This window comes from Mesoplodon densirostris, chromosome 3 (genome assembly GCF_025265405.1).
Source record: "Mesoplodon densirostris isolate mMesDen1 chromosome 3, mMesDen1 primary haplotype, whole genome shotgun sequence".
Taxonomy (NCBI): domain Eukaryota; kingdom Metazoa; phylum Chordata; class Mammalia; order Artiodactyla; family Ziphiidae; genus Mesoplodon; species Mesoplodon densirostris.
In genome coordinates, this window is record NC_082663.1 from 2,276,415 (window position 1) to 2,284,849 (window position 8,435).

The 8,435-nt window shown below is 43.7% G+C and overlaps 1 non-coding gene across 1 annotated transcript; it reads left to right on the plus strand.

Annotated features, from left to right (window-relative positions):
• Nucleotides 1–5,865: 5,865 nt before the first annotated feature.
• On the plus strand, nt 5,866–5,971 carry LOC132487236 (U6 spliceosomal RNA). Its single transcript, XR_009531536.1, has one exon. It is a non-coding gene; the product is annotated as a U6 spliceosomal RNA (small nuclear RNA).
• Nucleotides 5,972–8,435: the final 2,464 nt, after the last annotated feature.

The following is an 8,435-nucleotide window of genomic DNA, read 5'->3' on the forward strand; positions in this document are numbered from 1 at the left end:
CTGGTTATAAGATGAATAGGTGCTGAGGCTCGTACAATGTTCAGTCTGGTGACTATAGTTACTAAGACTGTATTGTACACCTGAAATTTGCTAAGAGGTTAAATCTTAAGTGTTCTTACCACACACACACACACACACACATGGTAACCATGTGAGGTAATGGGTGTGTTTATTAACTTGATTGTTGTAATCATTTACATATATATATATATATATATATATATATATATATATATATATATATATATCTCAAAACATCACATTGCACACCTCAGATATATACAATTTTTATTAAAAAATAAAAATAACAAAGCTCATTCCTTACCAAAACTCAGTGTTTTCACTCAGGTAAGAAAGTCGCAGCCGGCCAGGTAGGCTAGAAGGAATAAGCCAGAGCACGGAGGCCATTATGCAGGAGGTTCCTGCCCAAGTGGGCGGCTGTTCGCTCCACCCATTCCTGCAGGTGCCGTGCACACACTCGGCTTCCCTGAAGAGCAGGACTGCCAAGGCTGGGCCTGGAAGTGTTGCCCGTCTCACATCATGTTTCTCTCCCTCTGGAGGTAAACAGCACGAGGCAGAACCAACATCAGAGAGAAATACAGTAAATGCCAATGGCCCCACCAACCACATTGAGCATCCTGTGATATGTGTCCATGGTAAGGAGTCTGATGCGACCCTGTGTCAGGCAGCGTGTGCAGAGACAGGAACTCCTGGGTGTCTCTGCTAAGAGCACATGTGTATCAGACCCCGGAGTCAAGTTGGCAGAGCCCTATGTAGGGTTAAGGTGCCCACATACCTGCCACAAGCCTGTCTTAGATGCTCTAGTGCAGGGGTCCACAGGTCATGCAGTAAGATCCTACACTAGAAGAGGGGTGGTCCAGATAGGGGAATGGTGTGTGCCAGGTGAGGGGGAAGGAGGCAGGACTCAACGAGCTGCCTTGTATGGGAACAGCTGACAGTTTCAGCTAAGGGAATGTGATGACCACATTTTATTTTAGGAAGATACACTGGTCAGGTTATTCTAAGTTCATATGTGGTGAGAAATATCCCCTCCAAATCTCAGAGCAGGCAGGATGACAGGGAGTGTTGGAACATGCAAAAATTCTTCCAGAGGAGTGTCAGGACATTCTTTCAAAATCACTCTCCAAATTCTGTGTAGTTTTTCCTTCTTCTTTAGTATTTATCCCCCATCCTCCATCGGCTGGACATCCTGTAATGCCGAGTGGAAGAGCAATTCCTGGGGAATTAACAGACTCCCTGGACTTAGTGGTGGTGAGGAAGGAGAATGATAAGATTGTCAAGGGGAGGAATTACTTTAACCTTTAACCTTCTTAATCCTCACAAGTGAGATCCAGATTCCATTTCAGGTCTGGAGAAATCTATCCATTCATTTTTTAACTATAACCAAAGGAGTCATTTCACTGTGCTTTAAACCCAACACATATTTAACAATGATGTCTTCTAAGAGTGAATGCTGCTCTGGGGAGAATCTTTCAAATTCAATTCAGATGCATTTCTGATGGAGCTGACATTGGCAGGATGATCTCGGTGCAGGTCTCTGATGGAGGCGTGTGCTCAGATGCCAGGAAGCGATTACAGTTTACTCATCTGGAAGGCAGGACAATTTTAAAGTAATCTGAGGAGATCTTGCTTCTATGAGAAGATGAACTAATGTCAGTGTACACCGAAATAATGTCAGACAGTAAAACTAAAGTATTAATGCAGAAACCAAACCAGCCCCTCAAAGGCTCAAGAAAGCTCATAAATTTTAAGATAAATCAGAGTTTGACTTTTGTATTTGGATGTAACCAGGGGAGGTGTTTCCAAGAGAGCACTTGGCTGCCCTGCCCGACTCATTACCTGCAGTCCAGGAATTGATTTTCTCATATACCTGGTTCTTGCTCATTTATTTCTGGCCTCTTTATGTTGCAGGATTTCCTTCACCCCCTCAGGAGTGTCACCAGCTTCCCCCAACATGTCCTTTTGAGACAGGAGGAAAGGGAGTGGGCACAACCTTTAAAAGAATGACATAGCCATTGACAATACACCATAAACTGGTTAGAACCGATTAGGACTAAGGTGGCAGAAGATTCGGCTTCTAGTAGACCTTGAGCCTCATTATATGCTCATTGCAATACATCAGCTAAATGACACACCCACAGGTGCCATGACAGTTCTGAGGCCGACCATAAAAAGCCAAAAAGTGGGCGGTGACCCAATTCCTGGAAATCTCTGCACCTTCCCCAAAATAGTTGGAATAATCCTCCCACATTATCCTATGAAAGTACCCAGCCCATAAAAACTAAACACTCCATATTTCGGGCCGCTTTCACTTTCTAAGACAGACTCCATTCTGTCTATGGAATGTGTCTCTCTCTAAATAAACCTGCTTTCTCTTTGCTATGGCTCACTCTTGAATCCTTTCCTGCGTGAAGCCAAGGACCCTCATTGGCAGCCTGTCCAAGAGACTCATTCAAGACCTGGGACCTGACCCTCCTTTTGGGCCCCATTTTTCCTGCAACAGTTTCACACAGTGTTTTTTTTTGTTTTTGTTTTTGCTTTAATACAGAAGGGAGGATGTACCCTGGTGTGTCTCAGTGGCTGTTGGAACCAGCCTCATCTGGGAGGAGAGGTGCTGAGGATGCCGGTCGGGAGACAACATCATGAGGCTCAGTGTTGAACAGGTGTGTCTGCTGGAGTAGAACCAAGATATTTATGCAAATTATTAAAAGGTATGAGATGCTTATCATTTATAAGCTACCAAATGAATCCTTTACATAAGCTCTTCAGCACATTGGAAAAAAGAAATGGCTCAAATGACAGCCAAGATTGAATAAACTCAACAAATTTTCTCCAAGTCAATCAACCAGAAGGAGAAAAATGCATTTACTCTGATACAATGGTAGGAGCCGGCTTATGACTGGCTGCTTCCTGCTTCAGAACTGTTTGCATCACATTTGCAGAGAGGGCTTGGGGTCCTAAGAAATTGTCATTTCATACATTTCCTCAAAAATGATTGTCTAATAACACCAGATACAATTAATCCATGTTCATGAATTTAAAGGGGTCCACAAGTAAACCTATTAACTTCTACGATTCTGAGCTGAAATGTACTTAAGATTTATGTATAGATGTAAACCATAAAGCCCCACTATTTTACCCTAATGAGGCAAGAAAATCTGCATTGTTGTGAAATCTAAATTATAGAACATTTGGTGAAGTTTGTTTGTTTGTTTGTTCATGAAAGAAAGTGCTTCCTGGGCAATTTGCTTTAATAAATATGTAAGAATGATTAAGAATGTATAAATGGGGCTTCCCTGGTGGTGCAGTGGTTGAGAGTCCGCCTGCCGATGCAGAGAACGTGGGTTCGTGCCCCAGTCTGGGAGGATCCCACATGCCGCGGAGCGGCTGGGCCCGTGAGCCATGGCTGCTGAGCCTGCGCGTCCGGAGCCTGTGCTCCACAACGGGAGAGGCCACAACAGTGAGAGGCCCGCGTACCGCAAAAAAAAAAAAAAAAAAAAAAAAAAAAAAGAATGTATAAATGAAGGTGAATGAATATTTCTAAATTAAGGTACTCTAAGTTATTTTACTAAATATTATACTACATAAACTCTCTTTGATCTTACCTGTTTTTTAATTCCTTGAGTACATTCCCTAGTTGTTACTATTGTTAGATAACACTTAAAACTCACCCCCAGATGAAACCATCCCAAATTGCCCTCTGGGGGGCTCCTGGTGAGAAGAGAGGGGCTCCCCTGGTGGGTGGATTCAGTGCTAGACCATACCGTGTTATTGGGGAGCCCCACAATGACCAGCTTCCCAGTTCCTCTGGCTCCCTCATGGCCCCCCCAATCCCCCAATCCAGTGCTGGCTTCTGGTGGCAGGGACACTTCCTGGTTGATTGGGGTTTCAGCTCCCATAGCTGTGAGCAGTGGTTGCCCTGGCAAATCACCATTTTCTGTTGACTGAGATATCAGGTCACTTTCTACCTCAGGTTTCCATTTAACTTCATAAGAGAAATGGATGGCTATTCCAGTCAGGGCAAACTCCTTCCATTTAGTTCTGAGTTCCCTTCCTCCTTCTCCAAATGTAGGATCCAAGTTCCAAGACCTTCGAGCCTCAAGGCATCACAGCCTTCTGGTCCTCGGAGGAGCAAACTGGCTCATCCACCACTCTTTCCCCAGGTCTGTGGGTTAAGGCAGAGGTGACCTGACCCCACCTCTAGTTATGATGGATTTAGGCTGCTAAGCTCTCACAGTTGAAGCAGTTCAGAAAGCTTTATGTCTCACAACTATTATCCCTGTCATGAATCTCAAAACCTTACTTTGGAATTCAAAAGCCACGAATTGGTGCCTTTATTCTTCTGCATTATCCTTCCCCTGAAGCTGTAAGCTTGAAATGCCTCAACCTCCATAGCTATTTCCAATGGGGAAAAGGGCCAGGAGGTAAAATAAGTTAGAGGTTGTGAGACACCTTTGTTAATACACTTATCTCACACTTAATTTGAGGACTTTTATGCCTGAAAACTCTGCCCTTAAGTGAAGAGCCAACAGGTGAAACAAACAAACAAACAAAAAAGGTTTCCATTGATTTCAATGAGATAAATGATGATGTGATGATGTGTTCCAGCTCTACCAGAGACAGTCAAACACTTTTCCAAAAGGAAAAATAAATCAGTTGAACAAGAGCAAGCTTATATAAATAACAAACAACAACTCCAAAGTAAATGCATACAAAGTTTGCACATAAAATGTAATGTAATAAAAAATAATTATATATATTCTTTCTGCCCCATAATCTTCACTGTTTTTAAATTCTTTGGGGGCTCATGGTTATCTTGCATTCAAACTGCAGTGAAAGCAAAGTTATAATGCAAGAAAAACCACATTTAGGGCAAAATAAAGCCTCAACCTTAGGGTCCTCAGACACCTGTGGAAATAGGTATGTGAGCCATGAACCCAAAGGTCTTCTGGGGGTGTCATCTTCATCCTCCCACCCAACTGCAGAGCAGAAATCCTAGACAAGAGATGGGGGATACCCCGATTATGTCACTATGTTGGAAACAATGTGGAGAAAAGGGAACCCTCTTACACTGTTGGTGGGAAGGTAAATTGGTGCAGCCACTATGGAAACAGTATTGAGGGTCCTTACAAAACTAAAAATAGGGCTACCATATGATCCAGCAATTCCAATCCTTGGTGTATATCTGGAAAAAACAAAAACATGAATTCGGAAAGATTCATGCACCCCAATATTCATAGCAGCTCTATTTACAATAGCCAAGACATGGAAACAAACCAAGTGCCATCAACAGATGATTGGCTTAAGAAGATGTGGTACGTATATACAATGGAATAGTACTCAGCTATAAAAAATAATGAAATACTGCCATTTGCAGCAACATGGGTGGACCTATGCTTAGTGAAGTAAGTTAGAGAAAGACAAATACTATATGACATCACTTACACGTGGAATCTAAAAAAATAATACAAACGAATCTATATACAAACTAGAAACAGCCTCACAGACATAGAAAACAAACTAGTGGTCACCAAAGGGGGACATGGGGGAACAAATTAGGGGCATGGGTTTAACAGATTAAAAAATAAATAAAAAAACCCAGATGCAGCTTCCAGGTGTGATGTGGGTAGGGTTTCCTCACCAGAACCCTAATCCATGTCCTCCAAGTAGGCTCTGGATTGCCAGACCCTCTCCTAAAGCACCGGGAGCTCAGCCACAGCAGCGCAGCCATCCGCCTCCTCATTCAGGTTCAGAGGGTCATGACACTCTTCAACACAAACCTACATAGAGGCAGAGGCAGTAAGCCATGCTGTGAGCAGGCCTCACATTAGAAGCTCTTCTTATGTGCTCGCTTCGGCAGCACAGATACTAAAGTTGGAACGATACAGAGAAGATTAACATGGCCCTGCACAAGGATGACATGCATATTCGTGAAGTGTTCCATATCTCTTCATTTGTAGAGACGTGGGTGTGCCTAGAGAGTGTCATACAGAATGAAGTAAGTCCAAAAGAGGAAAGCAAATATCGTATAATAACACATATAGGTGGAATCTAGAAAAATGGTATAGATTATCTTATTTGCAAGACAGACTTAGAGACACAGTTGTAGAAAACAAATGTATGGACACCAAGGGGGAAAGGGGTGGGGAGGGAGGAATTGGGGGACTGGGATTGACACATATACATTATTGATACTCTGCATAAAATAGACAACTGACAGGAACATACTGTATAGTACAGGGAACTCTACCTAATACACTGTGGTGACCTAAATGGGAGGGAAGTCCAAAAGGAAGGGGATATCTGTGTGTATATGGCTGATTCATTTTGCTGTGCAATGGAGGCTAACACAACATTGTAAAGCAACCACACTCCAATAAAAAATTAAAAATAAATAAATAAATAACATCTATATTTAAAAAAAGAAATAAATCATATTTTTATTGCTGGTGAAAAAAAAAAAGAAACTCTTCTTATTAACATCCTGGGAGTCATAATACCCCCTCTTCACACAGGACGAGGCTGACACATAACAAGGAACTTGCCTTGAGAGTCAGAGTCCCAAGCCCGCTGGTCTCGGTCTCAGAATGAGAACAGAGCATCCCAGCTCCGTGACAGTGCACCACCTATGTGGCAGCAATTAAGGGATAAATCCACTTGTGGTTGAACTAGCTAATCTCGGAATAAAGACCTGCCAACATAATGAAGACCTTGGGTATTTCCAAGAAACTGGATTAACTCATCATAATACAGAGCTCGGCGTTTATGAGTGACTGTTTCAAAAACTTGAAAATGACCCAGACACAGACGTGGTCTCATTCAGCGCAGCGAGGAGGAGGCTGGCACTGTCACCTTGTTTTACACGGGGGGAAGATGCCAGGGCAAAACCTCGCTGGAAGCCTGACCACTGACTGAGTGAAAATGGCTGGATACATACCCTTTCACCTCTTTGCATATCTGATCACATTATTGCAGAGGAACTCTTATAAATGGCAAAACACATGTTTTAAAAAGCTAATTTTATATTATCCTGGAAATGTGATGGGTAACAAGTCCTCTTAGTTTCGGAAGACACACCTTGCTGAGGGTGGAAAGCAGCAGGACCCTATGTGATTGCAAGGTTTGATCGCCCTGATTCCAACAGCCTCGCAGGATGAGATCCGAAAATAGATGATTGCTTTACAAATGCTGCCCATGAAAAGGTTCTGGAGGCTTGGAGCGAGCTGGGGTGTTGAGATACATTCCAGGGAACAGGACAAGTCCAGGAGGGGGAGACAACGGGATAAAATACTGTTTGCTGGTGATTCATGGCTTTGGAAATTTTAATGACGCAAAACTTAATGTCTCTTCAGAGACTGAATTTGTTTCTGGATAGAGGCTGAGCAATGGGCCCATGAAGCTGGTTGCAGAGAGGAAAATAATGGATAGACTTGATTCAGCTCATTTTTTTTCTTTTTCTTTTTTTTTTTTTTTTTAAGAAGATGTTGGGGGTAGGAGTTTATTAATTAATTTATTTATTTTTGCTGTGTTGGGTCTTTGTTTCTGTGCAAGGGCTTTCTCTAGTTGTGGCAAGCAGGGGCCACTCTTCATCGCGGTGCGCGGGTATCTCACTATTGTGGCCTCTCTTGTTGCGGAGCACAGGCTCCAGACGCGCAGGCTCAGTAGTTGTGGCTCGCGGGCCTAGTTGCTCTGTGGCATGTGGGATCCTCCCAGGCCAGGGCTCGAACCCGTGCCCCCTGCATTAGCAGGCAGACTCTCAACCACCGCGCCACCAGGGAAGCCTGATTAAGCTCATTTTGATCTTTGCTCACCTCTAGGAAGTTCTGGGTAATGAACAGAACGTTTTCGGGGAAAGCGCTGGGGAGAGAGGGAGAGAGAGAGTGAGCACACTGTCCCCTCTGGGGGCCGAGTACTTCCTCTTTCATGAACGAGCGCAGAGTTCTCCCCTGTCCCTGGCGTCTCTCTGGATGAGTGCATAGTTAGTGCCCTCATTTCTGGGCACGGCAGACCGCACGGATGGTTTAGGTCTCATGTACATACTTCCTTGGATATTTTGTGTATTGAGTTACTTTTAATCTACTTTTTTCTTTACAAACCAGAATATAAGCCCCTCCAGGGCAGGAGATGTGTCTTTGTCCTTGCCTTCTCCTGTGGGACCACACTGAAGGCTCTATTGCCTGGGTCCATGACTTGTGCAGGGCTGCACTGAGGCTCCGTGAGTGTTAGCCCTTCTTATAGCCTCATGGATGACCCTTACTCAGCAGAGTAAGGCTGGATGCTGTCGTTTGGATTTTTGCTCATCCCTTTTGAGGCTGCTTGCACATGTGTAAGGCCATAGTCTTCTTAGGCTTGAGGATGAGGTGGTTTAGAGAACCCGTGCGAGATTTCTTACAGGTAACTAAGAGCTACGGGAA